Below are 18,524 nucleotides of genomic sequence, written 5' to 3'. Positions count from 1 at the left end.
AGCTCCCATTAGTGTAGGATATGCGTGTTCATTTTCAATGAAAGGAAATACATTTGAAAATTTAATTAAAAGTGTTAATATTTGCTCTGAATTGCGCAAGTTTCATTTAGCTTTTCCTAATGCTTTAATGTAAGGATTAATGCTTTTCCTGCAGGCTCTGCCCATTTATATGGACACTCTTTAGAACAACGATTTTGGGTTCAACCAACCAAGACAGCTGTTAATATACAATACACTAAACTAGCAGCTCGCTATTCATTTTATAATGTATAGCTATAATATTGATACATACAAGGAGAATTTCCGAGTAATCACATTCGTAAGAATTTGTACAGATGAAGTAAAGTATAACCACCATATACACACACATGTATAACTGTTTCAGAAGTCATATTTTATTTAATGTTGCAGAACAAGGTTTTTTTTGCAACAAGTCGTGTCAGGTAGTTCTAGGCATCTGCTCCACAGGAACTAGTATTGGATCTTCACATGCACTGGATATCAACTCACTGTGGATTAAACAAGGTTTTAGTAAGAGTCTTAAGGTCAGCTTTTTGTACAGATTTGTTAATGCACGGGGCTGGATCAGTACTTTTAGTTTCATCTGATTCTCAGTGAGAGAGTTCAAAGTAATTGTCATCATAAGTCCAATATATTTGCTACAGTCACTGGCGGAATTAGTTCTAAATGAAGTTATGCAGGTTAGCACAGTTTGGAACCTCTAATTAGTCTTAGATAGCAAGAGAAGAAGATACTCACCTTTCTCATAAAGTATAATGCCTGGAAAGAAAAAGTGCACAATAGTTTAATTCAGATCTATTCCAAAACAGTTCTACATTACAGCTCACATAGGTCACCATTGCTGAGCTTTAAAGTAACTTTACATACAAATAGTACATTGCTACACCAAACTGGTAACATCTAAGTTCTTATTAGAAAACATGCACTCCAGCAGATCTGTATTCTTTAGCCTGTCTGAGAGTCTAAGCTTAAAGGGCCATAAAAGAAATTCAGATTTGTCCGAATATAAATACATTTCAAATTTACAAAGTTAGTTTCTACGATAGAAATGTAAGGTAATGATATTGCCATGTTGAAACCCAAGTTACCCTCATGAGGAGCATTTGTCAGTCACTAGTGTGCAAACTACTTTGTTGGTTAGCATTGCTAAGGGGACCAAAGCAAAATTACATGGGGAAAAAAAAAAAAAAGCTTTATCCTTAAAAGTTTGATCAATTATTAGCAGTGCTGGTGACCAATTGCTAAGGGGGCATTCATCAATATGATTTAAAATCTGCGATGAGGTTTGCAGATCAGAGTCAGCTGTACAACCATCTACTAGAAACCATGATCTAATTTCAAAGATGCATGTAAAAAAGCAACATTACTATATATTTGTTCCTTTAGGTTTGAATTTGAAATGCCGTTATTCTTCAACCTAGAACATAATCACACATCTTATTTGAGTGGTAATGAAAATATATGGGTTTACCAACACAGAATCTGTTTCATGTCCCTTTAATGCATCACTTTCAGCTCCACTTAGGAAAGCCGTTTTCACACTAAGATGCTCAACATTTCAGAGTATTCCATAAAACACAAGATTTGTCTGCACCTAAATGTTATCCTTTTTGCAATTTAATAATGTAACCTCAGAAAAAAAGTGGAACGGTAAGTGATTATATCAGTGTGAATCATATGGCAGAATCGTTTTCATCATTGGTTACAAAAGCATTTTCACTTGCCGGTTAAAAACAAACAATAAAAACCACACGCATTACAAGCTCAAACTATGGAGACTTACCTTAAGAATGTGGACAGCTGTATGAAAAAAACCCCCCCAAAAAAAGCACATTACGTTTCCAAACAAAATGTCATGTTTAATAACCAAATGTTATTTTGTCTGTATCAGTGTGGGTCAAGTTATCCTCACAAGGATCAGAGACCTGAGTCATCATATACAGGGTATGGATCATTAACACAGAAGCATATATTACCCAGCAGTCCTTTCAACTTGCTCAGCAAATTACTATTGTAGTGTTGTCAAGTGTACCGTTTATTGTACTCGACCCAAATAGTGATCTAAGGTCAATACAGAAGCCACTGCAGCTAAATCTTGTTTATCAATATATTACTTAAAAGGCCATCATAGTGAAATTACATTTGTGTTTAACCACATTGGCTTTGTAGCTTATGCAGAGAACTGCTGGTGCTGAGCAGAACCCATCGACTGCTGGGTTGTGCTACTAGGGAGAAACCGCATTGAAAATCCCTGCACCAACAAGTCAGATTTTCAGGATTACACCCGTACTCCAGTTTAAGTATCCTGAAAATCTTTGACAAAGCTATGTTGTGAAACATGCATCAGGCTTGTCCTGGTGAGTTCAGTGTATTTTATGGACTTAATTTGCACAGGATTTATGGGTGATTTTACACTTTAATGGAGAATATAACAGGGATACCCAGATTTAAGCAATTGCAGTGGGGTGGCATGGAATGGTAAGTAGTCTGCCAATCCCTTTATTGCTTCAGTGCAGAGTATTTGAGAGTCGGTCATTGAGGAACTTTCCAACCCATTTATGTCACAGTAATGGGGATAATTACCCTGGTTGGGCTTTACCTATGCTGTAAATTTCTATATGGTAATACTGTAGGGTATTTTGAGGGTGGGTCCTGAGCTCACCAGTTGCTTTTTTAACTTTCTAATGGCTTGTATCTAGGGTTTTTTTTTTAAAATAAGTGATAATTTAATGATAGTAGATTTGACGATCCTGAGCAGTACTTTTGAGTCCTTGAAGAGGGTTGAATTCACTATAATGGCCATTTAACTGGAGTGCAGCAATGACAGCTAAACTGCATTATGCAAAAAAACAGATTATATAATTAGTACAGTTAATTGACTGCGTTTACTGTGAGCTGAAATTTTAAAACAAAAATTGGCTCCATGACTTATTCTTAAAGGGCTTCTAGTCTGGGAGTCAAGTAAAATATTAAACTGCCAGTGATGTACTAGACATCAGATTTGTATTTATCTGCACTATTTCCAATATTCTACATTCACTTAGCTTGTATATGTCAGCTAAAGGCACACAAAGGTGTACAAGCAGCCTATTTGCATATAGTTGAGTGCCTGACATCTTTAGCACTTTCTAGCACAGCTCCACTAGCAGTCGCATTGTAATCTTTCTATGCATTCAGAATTAATTTGCCGCACAAGTGTAAACTTTATGGCTGCAATTTGAGATATGCAAATGTACCTTTATGAGCCTTCAGAAGTTTCTTCAGTAGAGCCAAGCAACTACAGATCAGAAATAAAGATCTAGTTAGTCACTGTATAAAGCATTACCTCAGTTATAACAAAAAAACAGTTTCATGCTAGTTTGGAAATTAGGGCTACAGTTAAAGTGAATGTAAATCTTTAATGAAGGGCCAGTTACCTAAAACTAGTATTTAAAAAACAGGGGAACTTTCATTCAATAAACTTCAAAGCTTTTTTAAAATACCTTTGCGTTAAGGTTAAGATAATGGTGATCCTCATTCGTCAACGATCTGCTAAAGAATGCAGGAGTTGCAGATCAGCATTTTTCCATAACGCAAAAGTATGCGTTTTTGTTAAGTTTAATGAAGTGCCTGGTATCTAAAGTGATTGTAAAGTTTAATGAATGAAAGTGCCCCAGTCTGATTTTTAAAGCCTCAGTCAGCAAAAGTTGTCAGAAATATTTTCTGTCCACTACTCTTAAGAACATCATTGGCTTGATCTAATCTAGGTTTCCAAGTGCTATACCCAATAAAAGAAAACTATTTATGTCTTACCTGATCAATCATGGAAGGTTTGTTTTAACTCCACACCTAAGAAAAAAAAAATATATATATATATAAAAAATAAAGATTCAGAATGAGTATATCTATCAAATTACACACTTAGCAAGGCCAGCAAGTCTTTTGTTAAAGGAATCAGAGATGTTGGTAAACAGCATGTAATTTACTCAGATGTCCCTACCAACATAATTTTCATCATTTTATTTTAGTCACATCCTACTTGTATAATTGGGTAACATATTGCAAAAAATGCCTTTATTCAAAATTGAAATGCACTTGTGCCCATTGTAGTTTAAAGGGATATTCCAGCCTAAATTGCTAGCAGTTTGCCAATTTAAGTTCAGGGAAGCAGAGCCTTTTGTTTATGCCTTAGGTAAAAACTAACCTTAATGTTTCCAGCATCTTCTGCAAGTTATGACCTAGAGAGAAAAAGGCACTCATTAAAAACATGAAATAAGAATTGGAAGTCAATTATAAGCTCTACATGTACTAAGTCAGTATGAAGAGTTCACTCACTCTTATTCAGAGAGATTCCCATTGATCATCAATAAAGTCATCATATTCAGTACATCAGGCAGATTGCATTTCCATTAGTAGCATGCCAAATAAGAAACCGAGGAAGTGTCCACCCCTTTTTATTTAATGGTTAATTTTGCCTATAGTGGTACTGACCTATAAGATCCATGACCAGTCACCGGCCTGCAATGCAAAATAAAGCACAATTAGGTCATAGTTAAGCAGTTCGTTATATGAAACTATGAAATTTAAAGGGACAGTCTACACCAGAATTTTTATTGTTTTAAAAGATAATCCCTTTATTACCCATTCCCCAGTTTTGCATAACCAACAGTTATAATATACTTTTAACCTCTGTGATCATCTTGTATCTAAGCCTCTGCAAACTGCCCCTTTATTTCAGTTCTTTTGACAGCCTTTCAGTCTAGCCAATCAGTGCCTGCTCCCAGATAACTTCTCGTGCATGAGCACATTGTTATCTACAGTATATGAAATACGTGAACTAACACCCTCTATTGGTGACAAACTTAAAATGCATTCTGAAAAGGTGGCCTTCAAGGTCTAAGAAATTAGCATATGAACCTCCTAGGTTAAAGGGATATTACACTCATTTTTTCTTTGCATAAATGTTTTGTAGGTAATCTATATAGCCCATAAAGTTTTTTTTTTTAAATTAATGTATAGTTTTGCTTATTTTTTAAATAACATTGCTCTGATTTTCAGACTCCTAACCAAGCCCCAAAGTTTTATGTGAATACGCTCGACTACCTACTCCAACTTGCTCCTGTTTGTGTAAAGGGTCTTTTCATATGCAAAAGAAGGGGGAGGGGGGAGTGTCTTATTTGCCACTTGCAGTGGGCTTTCCAGCTACCTTTTCAACAGAGCCAAACTGACAGCTTCTAAGTAAGTTTTTAAACAGTTTTATACTGGATTTTTATATCAGTATCTGTGCAACCTATTCTTTATAGTAGTGTCTATTACATGCAGTTATATGAAAATGAGTGTATACTGTCCCTTTAAGCTTTCAACTAATACCAAGAGAACAAAGCAAAGTTGGTGATAAAAGTAAATTGGAAAATTGTTTAAAATTACATGCTCTGAATCATGAAAGTTTATTTTGGCCGTGACTGTCCCTTTAAGACAAATTAAAAATAATTCGCTCCCTGGATTTATACAGAACTCGACGTTTACAAGCCTCAAGATTGGTCTTTGCATGATGGAAATTTTAAGAAACTCAGTACAAAGCATATAGGTTGATGCTTGCTAAATCTGTAAGCAGTCTAGAAGGTATTTTGGGGAATGAAGTTTGTTAAAAAGCTATGACACAATATTAGTTTCACCTAAGATTTAACAAATGCAGGGGCACTTTAGTGCTCCAAAGAAAGTCAATGACTGATTTTAACATACCCACCCAACTAGCATTTTGATTGGTATTTAGATCCTTGCCAAGATGCATAATTTCAAAGCCATTGATAGTGATTCAGAGGGACATTACATTTTTCTTTGCATGAATGTTTTTGTAAAATGGTATTGTTGATTTTCAGTCTAACCAAGTTTTTTTAATACTGATGTATACCTACTCCAGCTTGCTCTTTATACAGAGAAAGGGGAGTGTCTGCTTTCAGTGGGTGTTCCAGTCATAAGTGCTTAACTGGGAGCTTCTAAGTTTAACAGAATTTTTAGAGCATCTGTGCATATAATTCTTTATAATAGTTTATTACATGCAGTTATATGAAAATTGGTGTAAACTGTCCATTTAAACACTTAGACTCAAAATATATCTGAGAACATGTAGAGGTATTTAATTTAGCATTTAAGTTTCATTAGTTTAACTACTAAAAAACAAAGTTGTGTAACTTAGGCTACCTTTTCGGCTGTGGCCAATTAGGAACAGTTTTAAATAGGTTACTAGAGTGCAGCCAATGACTGGGCAATATAACTTATGCACTTCCATTCTGAAATTGGAGCTTATCAGTTCCTATTACAAATGGAATTACAAGAAAAGGGGCAAAAGGAATGCCCATTGCAGAGCTTTATTAATTTAAAGGTGGTTTCTAATTCAGACTGCATTTTCTGAGTCAGTCCATGAAGAGGGAGGTGCATGAAATGTGGTTAAAGAGATGGTCTAGTAAAATTAAACTTTCATGATTTAGATAGGGAATCTCATTAACAACTCTACTTTAGTAGAAAACTATACCTAGGTAGGCTCATATTCCAATTTCTAAGCCCTTAAAGGCCAGGTCTTGTGAATGCATTTGACAGGTTTTCACAGCTAGAGGGTGTTAGTTCATGTGTGCCATATAGATATTACATTTGTTTAGTTATTAGAGGTCACCAATTGGCTACAATGCAAGTCTGTCAAAATGGAAATAAGGGGCAATCTGCAGAGGCATAGATGCATTCAAGAGGTAAAGGGATTATCCATTTTGAAACCATAAAATTTCTGGAATATACTGTCCTGGGTGTTGCCAATTTTGGAACCAAGGTTAGACTGCAGGGATTTAAAGTTAATGTCCCTTTAGTGTCACAAACCTACACCTTTAGAACATGCTTTGGCCAATTACCTCAGAAAAAAGTGGAACGGTATAGAGCATAATCATTTTCATCACTGGTAACCAGCCATATTAAGCATCCTATTTCACAGGCATAACCATTGCCTAATTTAACAAATTTTCTTTTGCGATTTAGAGAGCATGCAATTTTAAGCAACTCTAATTTACTCCTATCAATTTCTTTGTTCTCTTGCCATTTGTTTGAACCAAAAATAGATTAGATTTCTTTTTCAGACTATGGACAGCATGTTTAGTCGTGGATGAATTTATCCATTAATCAGCAAGGAAAACCCAGGTTGTTTACCAACAATGGGCTGGCATCTAAACTTACATTTCAAATAAAGATACCAAGAGAATGATGAAAATTTAATAGGAGTAAATTAGAAAGTTGCATGCTCTCTGAATCATGAAAGAAAAAAAAAAATGGGTTCAGTGTCCTTTTGAAGTCAATTGAACAAAGGCATCCTTCAGCCACAGTTCTATGTTTTTTGCCTATCTGGTCAGATTAATGCTAGATTCAACACAAATCAATGGTGGTATAGAATGTACATTAAGGTTGTCAGCAGGGATAGGCACAGACAAAGGCTGTGGCGGACATTTTCAAAAGTACAGACCTGAGTGAAGGACACCAAGGTACATTTGAAATGAAAAACATTATTTTATAGTGCTTGGTGTTATTATACTGATGCAGATACCACTGATCCTATAACCAGCCCTCCTCTGGCTATACCCATGAGCCAGTGTCACTACTGTGTCATTATATAGTGCTGGGTGTTATTATACTGATGCAGATACCACTGATCCTATAACCAGCCCTCCTCTGGCTATACCCACGAGCCAGTGTCACTACTGTGTCATTATATAGTGCTGGGTGTTATTATACTGATGCAGATACCACTGATCCTATAACCAGCCCTCCTCTGGCTATACCCACGAGCCAGTGTCACTACTGTGTCATTATATAGTGCTGGGTGTTATTATACTGATGCAGATACCACTGATCCTATAACCAGCCCTCCTCTGGCTATAACCATGAACCAGTGTCACTACTGTGTCATTATATAGTGCTAGGTGTTATTATACTGATGCAGATACCACTGATCCTATAACCAGCCCTCCTCTGGCTATAACCATGAGCCAGTGTCACTACTGTGTCATTATATAGTGCTGGGTGTTATTATACTGATGCAGATAATACTGATACTATAACCAGCCCTCCTCTGGCTATAACCATGAGCCAGTGTCACTACTGTGTCATTATATAGTGCTGGGTGTTATTATACTGATGCAGATAATACTGATACTATAACCAGCCCTCCTCTGGCTATACCCATGCGCCAGTGTCACTACTGTGTCATATAGTGCTGGGTGTTATTATACGGATGCAGATACCACTGACCCTATAACCAGCCCTTGTCTGGCTATACCCATGAGCCAGTGTCACTACTGTGTCATTATATAGTGCTGGGTGTTATTATACTGATGCAGATACCACTGATCCTATAACCAGCCCTCCTCTGGCTATACCCATGAGCCAGTGTCACTACTGTGTCTTTGTATAGAGCTGGGTGTTATTATACAGATGCAGATAGCACTGATCCTATAACCAGCCCTCCTCTGGCTATACCCATGAGCCAGTGTCACTACTGTGTCTTTGTATAGAGCTGGGTGTTATTATACAGATGCAGATAGCACTGACCCTATAACCAGCCCTTGTCTGACTATACGCATGTGCCAGTGTCACTACTGTTTCTTTGTATAGAGCTGGGTGTTATTATACAGATGCAGATACACATCCAGTATTTCACTCAGGCTTTATTTATTCGTTAACTTATTACCCAATATCACTAGCAGTCTCTTGACAAGCCACTAACTTTATTCACACTGCATATTTTTTTTATTCCTATTATTTAATCAGAAAAAAAAAAAGATACACTAAGGTTGTGGCGGACACTGCAAGGGCTGGTCACGGACACCAGTGTCTGTGTACGGACACCTTGCCTATCCCTGGTTGTCAGAAAATGTGTAGCCATTCTGACAAGGTTACAGTACTATTAACTACAGTAGAATGGCAGAATCAAGTACATAAGGTAATGCAAATGTTATTTTCTCATTTGCTGGCCACTATCATGTGATCAACACTGACCTTGCACATGCTCAGTAGCAACTGATTCCTCAAAGTGTGCATGAACTAGGATTCCCTTATAAAATGCTGCAGTCTAACTGGGAAGTTAAACTTCCTGCTCTGAATAATGAAAGCATTCAGACTGGTCTTTTTTAGAGTCTATTAGCACTGCCTTCTATTTAAAAATATATTTAAAAAAAGTACCTTAATCTAGCATGGTTTGTGCACTGCAGTTTCCCAGTCTAAAACAGCAGAACCTACAAAGGATAAATGGGTTAATGACTGAATTGCATCAAATACAACAGAAGCTCTTTGCTCAGGGTCAGTCAGTTAAGAGATGTCCACACAAATATTTCAGGTCAGACATTTGTAGCATCATCACAACCCAGAATATATGCACACAATGCTTCATACATTGGGAGCCACTACACTACAGTAATCCCTTGTTTTACTTTAGGCTACACAATTGCAGTTCAGCAATTCCAGACATCACATTTAAAGCGAGAGTCAATTTTTTGTATTTTTTAGATATGCCTTTACTACCCATTCCACAGCTTTGCACAAAAAAAACATTATGTTAACATACTTTATAACCTTTAACCCTCTAAATGTTAATATCCCTTTAACACCCTGTCAAAGATGGTGCTAGGTATTACCTTAATTCTGTGCTGAAGTCACTTCTGCTCTTGTAGAATCCATACTGCAGCTAATTTAAAGAAAATACAAAATTAATGTTAATTCTAGTGAAGAACCGAGATGGATCTCCAACATAGAAACACTAACCAAAGTCAGATAGAGCTAATTAGACCTCCATGGAAAAGTCAAGTCTGTATTTGTCATCAAATAAGGTTAATCTTTAAAAGAAAGCCATGAGGGCAGAATGATCTTCCATGTATTATAGAATTTACATCTGCTACTGGGGCCATATTGGAAACCCAAGTTTCGGTAACACAGCTGAATTGTCAGTAACTAAAATTACTTGCTCACATGTTATTAGGTGTTACAAGTCAAGTAGAAGTTGTTTAAGGTCTTCTAAATTTTATGGGATATGAAACCTAAAAATTCTTGGGATTCAGACAGCATACAATTTAAAAAAAAAATAGTTTACTTCTCTCAGATCTTTTTACCAAGGTACATGTCTAGAACACTAAACAGCAGGAAAGTGCTGCTATCTATTGCCCTTGCAAAACTGCTGCCATATAGTGCTAGACACATCCTGGCCTTAACATACTGAGAACAAATTTGATTATAACAAAGTAAATTTGCCTATATGCCATGATTGTCAGGGGGAATTAACCAGGTTTCCCTGGTGTAATAGTGATCTTTTAAGGAGACACGGAACCCAAATTTTCTTACATGATTCAGATTCAGCATGCATTTTTAAGCAACTTTCTAATGTACTCCTATTATCTATTTTGTTCTCTTGCTGTCTTTATTTGAAAAAAGGCATCTAAGCTTTTTTTGGACAGTACTTTTTTTTTTATTTATCCACCAATCAGCAAGAACCACCCAGGGTTCTCACCAAAAATGGTCCAGTATTAAAACTCTCATTTCAAATAAGGATACCAGGAGCATGAAGAAAATTTAATAGGAGTAAATTAGAAAGTGGCTTAAAATGTCATGCTCTCTGAATCACGAACTAACATTTGGGTTCAGTCTCCCTTTAACTACCAAAGTCTCAGAACATGCCAAAATGAAGTACTTTCCATAAACTGAGACCACGCGTCTACATTGTAGAGTCATCCAGTACCTAAGGAGAAAATGTTTTTAAAAATTGTGATACCATATTGTTTCCAACTACACCCAATCTTGAAAGGTAGTGTTACACATCAGATAGGAGCGAAAGACATTCATCAGGGTTATTCTGTTGAACTATGTGATCATCATAGTGTCAGTATGATTAGCAACCATCAGTTTTGGCAGAGACCTACCTACATCTGGGAAATTTCTTCAGTCCTTAAATGACCTGTACTTCCATCTTCAACCAGGCATGATCTTACACCTAAGTAAACAAAATAGAAAAGTAAATAAAAACATTCAAATCACCCATTTTAATTTAGTACCATTTGAGCATATGCATCAGCAAAGCCAATTGGCAGTGTCGTCACAGCTTCAGTGAAACTTGGAAGACCATTGTGAGATAAAACATCATGTGCAGCTCAGTATTAGTCCTGATGTACTCAGATTACAGCTAGTTAGGCAGCTTCTATGCAGGCTTCAGTGTTAAAGTTTGAATTTAAAAATCAGAATTCTAAGTCTAAACAAAAGTTCCTTGACACTTAAAGGGACACTCTGGTTAAATTAAATAGTCATGTGTTAAGATACAGCATGTAATTTTAAACATCTTTCCAATTTACTTCCTAAAAAAAAAAAAAAAAAAAAAAAGTGCAGTCTTTTATATTTACACTTTGAGTCATAAGATCCTACTGAGCATGTGCAAGAATTCACAGACTATATGTATATGCATTTGTGATAGGCTGATTGGCATCACATGGTACAGGGGGAGTGGAAATATACATAACTGAAATTGGTTATAAAAAAAAAAAAAAATCTAATACTCATTCGAAGTTCAGACTAAGTGCTATTGCATTTTGTCATCTTGCATTTGTTGATTATGCAAATCTAGTGTGTTGACTGGTCCTTTAAGGATACTAATTTGATAAGCCAGTTTAACTTAGCAAATTATTCCAATAGCTCCAACATTGGAAAGTCTACCATCTATAATGAAGCACTTTAACAAGTTGTGTTATCGCTCTGAACTACTGAGGGTTCTATAAAAAGGAACTTTACCCTGATAAAACCTAGTGTTCCAGAATTGGCTAGTACTTAGGTGGTTTTATATTTGCCATGCTAAGTCTGGGCAAGTCTTAATCACTTGTATGACTTTGTAATCTAGTTTAAATCTTAAAGGGACAGTAAAGTCAGTTAAACTTTCAGGATTTAGAAAGCAGTAAATGGAAAAGCTGTTAATTGCATGATCTAAATCAAATGTTTTGTTCTCAGTATCCTTTGTTGAAGCATACACCTAGGTAGGTTAACATGAGGTTAGGAGTGTTTACAGCATTATTGCAGTTATGCAATGATGCAAACACTGCATGCTCCTAAACTATCCTAGGATTACTCTTAAATACCAAGAGATATAATTGGAAAAAATTAAGATCCCCCCCCCCCAAAAAAATAGTTTTATTGTGACTTTACTGCCTCTTTAAAACCTTGTTTTATATTATTGCCATTCATCCCTGCATCTTGCAATTTGCAGTTAAATTTAAACTAGTTACAGAATCCTAAACTGACATTTTTCCTACAAAAAAAAACAAAACAGTAATTTGAGGATTGAGACACTTACCAAACACTGGTGCAGCACATCACCTAGAGAAAAGAATAAGGTTAGCAAAAGTACAATGAAAACCCTCAAGAATCCATTATTGCATCTGACACATCAGATAGGAGCGAAAGACAAGCTGTAATATTCATCAGGGTCCATCTGCTGAACTATGTTGTCATCATTGTGTCAGATCACCTAACAATTTTAAAGTCTCAGAATAATGAGATCTAAATTGCCATTTAAACTAGAACATGGCTGGTTAATGCCAAGACAGACTTCAGTTTAACATTTCCTACAGCACAGTAACCAACTTAAAAATCTTGAGCCTGTAATAAATTTTTAAATTCCTTTATTCTCATGTAAATCATTGTTTTATTTAAATTGTACCCATGGACAGCGCTGCGGAATATGTTGGCACTTTATAATCATATGGTAAATTAATATTTCCATTTTATTTATGAAGTATCAACACCTGTAGGGGTTGTCACATCAGATTAGGGGACATATTTAGATCACTAAGCTTTATAGTAAACATGCACAAATCCTTCCTTCAACAAAATATACCTGGATAATTCCAGAGACCTGAAAACAATGTCTGAATTCTATCCTTTAATAATCGCCAAATACAGGCTGCTATAGAAAGTACCATTTGTCTAATGCACTAAAGAAATGGCTGCAGTAAAGAAAGCAGCGTGGCTTAAGAATCAAAGTACAAACCTGTTCATGGCCCTCTGGTGGTAAATTTCAAACACTTCTACATCAGAAATCCTTAAAAAACAAAAACACAAAGTTAATATAGGCAACCCCTATCCCCCACACAAGGTCAATGTGTCTTAATGTACTAAGTCAGTATGAAGAGTTCCCGCATCCTTTATCAGAGAGATTCCCATTGATTAAACCAAATCATCATGATTAGTACAATCCTAAGTTAGGTTCTCATACTATGGAAGTGAACAGCAAAGACACAATGTTTGTCAACCTTTGTATTCTATACCCAGCACCTCTATAAGAGGTAAAATTGTTTAGTACAACATCCTGCACCTCTGTCTAATCATAGGGGCTGCCATTATGGAACCTAAATTACACTGCACTTATATGAAGAAAAGGCATTCAACAAGTGCAAACAGGTCAGAAATGAAATAGTTAAATGTCACCATTGCAGTACCCATGACTAGAGGGAAGCACACTAAATACATTGTATAAATAGTATTTTACATGTACCAGTTAAATGGACATCACTTACATGACTGAAAAGCCAGGGATAGCGCAAGTGACTTTGTACATCTGGAGAAAGACAAGAAGTGTTAGACAAAGAAACTGCAGCCAGACTGCGCACACAGATAAAGATTTGCCTCAGTTATAAAAAGGTGGTAAAGCTCTCTCGTCATTCCAGCTGTCAAGAGTAGCAAATATAGGATCATCATTGTGGCATTAACAACTAGCAGAGTACACAGTAATCCCTTGTTTTACTAGAGAGCTACACTTTATTCAGGATATTACTACATTTAATATTTGTAAAAAAACAAGCAGCACCAAATAAAAAGATTGAGTAAAAACTACACACTTTGGTTACTGTTAAGCTAAATTGAGTGTTTTGGGAGGTTTAAAATTTGATTTGGAAAACCCCACTACAATAAACCAGAAAGCACACACTAGTGCAGCAGGGCTCTCCACAGAAAATCTTGCCAGTCAAGTAGCATTATGCAGTGCAATACTAGAACATGTTCTGCTATTTAAAGCAAAACAAAAAAACTGTTAGCCTTTGTTAATGTTAAAATAAAGGGACATGAAACCCAAAAATGTTCTAGCAGGATTCAAAGAGCAATTTGAAACAACTTTCCAATGCAGTACTACAAGCTACCTGCTGATTGACAAGGGGTATGAAGCCATCAATGTCTCACCAGATGTGTTCAGCAGCTTTGAATCTGACTGTTTTTTAAAGGGACAGTATGAGATAGCTGTATAAAATGTGTGTTGATTATTTTTTGAAATATACTTTCAATATTTACTTCTTTTTATGTAATTTAGCTCTGAAAAATGGAGCCATTTCTAATCAAAGCTAGCTCAAGGCTAACTCTGCTACAGGTCTACCCCTAACCAGAGTTATCAGATAACTGCAAAACAATGCATTTTATAGTTAATAGCTTTTAGTGTTAATAGTCTTGTCTGTTGACTAAAACCCTGATTGGCTTCTCTCAATAAGACAGAGTGGGTGGAGTTTGGTTATTGAAAAATCAATGCAGAAAAAATAATTAGTTTTAAAACGCTAAACCTTAGCCATTATATTCTATAGCAACACAACTGAAATGTTATATAATTGCAATGTGTTTGATTTCCCTTTAAACCCTTAGCAGAGGTTAAACACATAGTTAAATGCAAGCAAGTAGTTTGTTACAATCACACTTTCTTGCAAACACATGAACATTGATACAAATTTCCAGGATTAGCATCAATGCTGCGATAAGAAGATAAAGGAATAGAGACTGTTTCAGCAAAATCTATAGCAAGAAAAAAGGACCCGCAACTTCCATAAAATGTTCCCCAAATATAAAATGACATATGTAACAATATATCTCTATTTACTTGTCCTACACAAATCAGTGATCACTTGGGCTTACACCACGCATGTTAAATGTTCAATTTCATTGCAATATAAAGGTGCCCTGCCCCTTCAGGTAAACCCGTAGAACAAGGTAGTTACCGTATTACCAGATAGCCATATATTACTAAAGCCTATTTCTCTTATTTGGCAGCAACGGGTTAATACCCTATGTCAGAGCAGCTCTCATACCTCCAGTTGGGACTCCATGTCTGACAGACCAGCAATCCCGCACCGCAACCTACTGGAGACTGTAATATAACACTATAGAACCTTCCGCTAGTACCGCGTTATATCACCAAGGCCACGCCTACAAGGGGAGCGGGAGGTAGGTTGCGGAGACCACGCCTATTTCGATGAGCGGTTGACGTGATTGGCTTACTACTAAAATCAGCAACTTGTTCACACCTGATTACGCTCTGTACATACATAATTCCTACCGATCCTTCTTCCTTTAGAATCTGTACATTACTGTCTTATTATGGTCTGTTCGGAATCTTTTTAATAACGATCATCTGGGGTGGCACATACTTATGAAGATATTGTGGGGCGTATTTTATATTTACTGCAATGAATTCTGTCTATTGTGTTATTTAGGGATATCAAAAATACATGCAGTTGATTATTTAATATACAATGTACCTGCCTTTTAAGCAGTGTGGAAGATCAGCAGACATGTTAAAATGCTATTTTGTAGTTTTGCAGACTAGCACAGTCCAAGTATACACCCCTTTAAGAGACTGATGGAACTTTGTATTCTTGGACATATTTGTTGTGGCCAATCCAAGTCCAGATATAAAAGAGTTTGTGCACTGTTCTACGATGGGTGTGCAAGATTGCCCCATACATAGAAAAAACAAAATTTATGCTTACCTGATAAATTTCTTTCTCTTGTGGTGTATCCAGTCCACGGGTTCATCCATTACTTGTGGGATATTCTCCTTCCCAACAGGAAGTTGCAAGAGGACACCCACATCAGAGCTGTCTATATAGCCCCTCCCCTAACTGCCACCCCCAGTCATTCGACCGAAGACAAGCAAGAAAAAAAGAGAAACTATAGGGTGCAGTGGTGACTGTAGTTTAAAAATAAAAACACCTGCCTTAAAGTGACAGGGCGGGCCGTGGACTGGATACACCACAAGAGAAAGAAATTTATCAGGTAAGCATAAACTTTGTTTTCTCTTGTAAGGTGTATCCAGTCCACAGGTTTATCCATTACTTGTGGGATACCAATACCAAAGCTTTAGGACACGGATGAATGGAGGGACAAGGCAGGTACTTAAACGGAAGGCACCACTGCCTGTAAGACCTTTCTCCCAAAAATAGCCTTCGAAGAAGCAAAAGTATCAAATTTGGAAAAAGTATGAAGCGAAGACCAAGTTGCCGCCTTACAAATCTGTTCAACAGAGGCCTCATTTTTAAAAGCCCATGTGGAAGCTACCGCTCTAGTAGAATGAGCTGTAATTCTTTCAGGAGGCTGCTGGCCAGCAGTCTCATAAGCCAAACGGATTATGCTTCTTAGCCAAAAAGAAAGAGAAGTTGCAGAAGCCTTTTGGCCTCTCCTCTTTCCAGAGTAGACAACAAACAATGAAGATGTTTGACGAAACTCCTTAGTAGCTTGCAAATAAAACTTTAAAGCACAAACCACGTCAAGATTGTGTAACAGACGTTCCTTCCTTGAAGAAGGATTAGGACACAGTGACGGAACAACAATTTCCTGATTGATATTCCTATTAGATACTACCTTAGGAAGAAACCCAGGTTTGGTACGCAAAACTACCTTATCTGCATGGAAGATTAGATAAGGGGAATCACACTGCAAGGCAGATAATTCTGAAACTCTTCGAGCCAAAGAGATAGCTACTAAAAACAGAACTTTCCAAGATAACAGCTTGATATCTATGGAATGCAAGGGTTCAAACGGAACCCCTTGAAGAACCTTAAGAACTAAATTTAAACTCCATGGCGGAGCAACAGGTTTAAACACAGGCCTGATTCTAACAAAGCCTGGAGAAAAGATAGTATCCTAGGAATCCTGACCTTACTCCACGAGTAACCCTTGGATTCACACCAAAGAAGATATTTACACCATATCTTATGATAGATTTTCCTGGTGACAGGCTTTCGAGCCTGAATCAAGGTATCAATGACCGACTCAAAGAAACCACGCTTTGATAAAATCAAGCGTTCAATCTCCAAGGAGTCAGACGCAGAGAAACTAGATTTGGATGTTTGAATTGACCTTGGAGTAGAAGGTCCTGCCTCAGCGACAGAGTCCATGGTGGGAAGGATGACATGTCCACCAGATCTGCATACCAAGTCCTCCGTGGCCACGCAGGTGCTATCAAAATCACTGAAGCTCTCTCCTGCTTGATCTTGGCAATCAGACGAGGGAGGAGAGGAAATGGTGGAAACACATAAGTCAGGCTGAAGGACCAGGGCACTGCTAGAGCATCTATCAGCGTTGCCTGGGGATCCCTTGACCTGGACCCATAACAAGGAAGCTTGGCGTTCTGACGAGACGCCATCAGATCCAGTTCTGGTTTGCCCCATAGATGAATCAGCTGGGCAAATACCTCCGGATGGAGCTCCCACTCCCCCGGATGAAAAGTCTGGCGACTTAAAAAATCCGCCTCCCAGTTCTCTACTCCTGGGATATGGATAGCTGAGAGATGGGAAGAGTGAATCTCTGCCCATAGAATTATCTTGCAAACCTCCATCATGGCCAGGGGACACCTTGTTCCCCCCTGATGGTTGATATAGGCTACAGTCGTGATATTGTCCGACTGAAATCTGATGAACTTGGCCGCAGCTAGTTGAGGCCAAGCCTGAAGAGCATTGAATATCGCTCTTAGTTCCAGAATGTTTATCGGAAGGAGGGCTTCCTCCTGAGTCCACGAACCCTGAGCCTTCAGGGAGTTCCAGACTGCGCCCCAGCCCAGAAGGCTGGCATCTGTCATCACTATAGTCCACTCTGGCCTGCGGAAACTCATTCCCCTGGACAGATGGACTCGATATAACCACCAGAGAAGAGAATCCCTGGTCTCTTGATCCAGATCTAACAGAGGAGACAAATCTGTGTAGTCCCCATTCCACTGGTTGAGCATGCAAAGTTGCAGTGGTCTGAGATGTAGGCGGGCAAACGGAACTATGTCCATTGCCGCTACCATTAGGCCGATCATTTCCATACACTGAGCCACTGACGGCCGAGAAGTGGAATGAAGAGCACGGCAAGAGGTTAGAAGCTTTGATATCCTGACTTCTGTCAGAAAAAATTTCATTTCTACTGAATCTATTAGAGTTCCTAGGAAGGAAACTCTTGTGAGAGTAGAGAGAGAACTCTTTTCTATGTTCACTTTCCACCCATGAGACCTCAGAAAGGCCAGAACAATGTCCGTATGGGACTTGGCGATTTGAAGAGTCGACGCCTGAATCAGAATGTCGTCTAGGTAAGGGGCTACCGCTAGGCCCCGCGGCCTTAGAACTGCCAGAAGGGACCCTAGAACCTTAGTAAAGATTCTTGGTGCCGTGGCTAACCCGAAGGGAAGAGCCACAAACTGTTAATGGCTGTCTAGGAAGGCAATCCTG

General features: G+C 37.7%; 3 long non-coding RNA genes, 8 other non-coding genes and 1 pseudogene across 11 annotated transcripts in view; all 12 read right to left on the bottom strand.

Moving 5' to 3' along the window:
* Nucleotides 1-373: 373 nt before the first annotated feature.
* On the bottom strand, nt 374-2,069 carry LOC128640846 (uncharacterized). Its single transcript, XR_008399405.1, has 2 exons — nt 760-2,069; nt 374-509 (listed from the first exon to the last, which is right to left on the bottom strand). It is a non-coding gene; the product is annotated as an uncharacterized LOC128640846 (long non-coding RNA).
* On the bottom strand, nt 1,649-1,725 carry LOC128641498 (small nucleolar RNA SNORD47). The gene has a single exon (XR_008399525.1). It is a non-coding gene; the product is annotated as a small nucleolar RNA SNORD47 (small nucleolar RNA).
* A 1,188-nt stretch (nt 2,070-3,257) lies between the features above and the next one.
* The window catches only part of LOC128640842 (uncharacterized), a 100,529-nt gene continuing 85,262 nt past the window's right edge, over nt 3,258-18,524 (bottom strand). The window contains exons 13-14 of the long non-coding RNA XR_008399401.1: nt 3,814-3,849; nt 3,258-3,298 (exon numbers count right to left, since the gene is read on the bottom strand). This is a non-coding gene — a long non-coding RNA (uncharacterized LOC128640842). The remainder of the gene's footprint in view (nt 3,299-3,813; nt 3,850-18,524) is intronic.
* LOC128641533 (small nucleolar RNA SNORD75) lies at nt 3,690-3,754 on the bottom strand. Its single transcript, XR_008399551.1, has one exon. It is a non-coding gene; the product is annotated as a small nucleolar RNA SNORD75 (small nucleolar RNA).
* Nucleotides 3,946-4,028, bottom strand: LOC128641508 (small nucleolar RNA SNORD74). The gene has a single exon (XR_008399534.1). It is a non-coding gene; the product is annotated as a small nucleolar RNA SNORD74 (small nucleolar RNA).
* On the bottom strand, nt 4,307-4,387 carry LOC128641482 (small nucleolar RNA SNORD79). Its single transcript, XR_008399511.1, has one exon. It is a non-coding gene; the product is annotated as a small nucleolar RNA SNORD79 (small nucleolar RNA).
* Nucleotides 9,335-9,396, bottom strand: LOC128641529 (small nucleolar RNA SNORD78). Its single transcript, XR_008399547.1, has one exon. It is a non-coding gene; the product is annotated as a small nucleolar RNA SNORD78 (small nucleolar RNA).
* Nucleotides 10,834-10,907, bottom strand: LOC128641518 (uncharacterized; annotated as a pseudogene).
* On the bottom strand, nt 10,944-15,214 carry LOC128640845 (uncharacterized). The gene is made up of 5 exons (XR_008399404.1): nt 15,129-15,214; nt 13,581-13,621; nt 13,055-13,105; nt 12,359-12,381; nt 10,944-11,014 (listed from the first exon to the last, which is right to left on the bottom strand). It is a non-coding gene; the product is annotated as an uncharacterized LOC128640845 (long non-coding RNA).
* On the bottom strand, nt 11,083-11,169 carry LOC128641492 (small nucleolar RNA SNORD35). The gene has a single exon (XR_008399520.1). It is a non-coding gene; the product is annotated as a small nucleolar RNA SNORD35 (small nucleolar RNA).
* LOC128641510 (small nucleolar RNA snR60/Z15/Z230/Z193/J17) lies at nt 12,444-12,527 on the bottom strand. Its single transcript, XR_008399536.1, has one exon. It is a non-coding gene; the product is annotated as a small nucleolar RNA snR60/Z15/Z230/Z193/J17 (small nucleolar RNA).
* On the bottom strand, nt 13,177-13,255 carry LOC128641481 (small nucleolar RNA SNORD79). Its single transcript, XR_008399510.1, has one exon. It is a non-coding gene; the product is annotated as a small nucleolar RNA SNORD79 (small nucleolar RNA).

Source organism: Bombina bombina, chromosome 10, assembly GCF_027579735.1.
Source record: "Bombina bombina isolate aBomBom1 chromosome 10, aBomBom1.pri, whole genome shotgun sequence".
In the NCBI taxonomy this organism is placed as follows: domain Eukaryota; kingdom Metazoa; phylum Chordata; class Amphibia; order Anura; family Bombinatoridae; genus Bombina; species Bombina bombina.
Note: the sequence above shows the minus strand (reverse complement) of the source record. Positions and strands in the feature narration are given on the sequence as shown.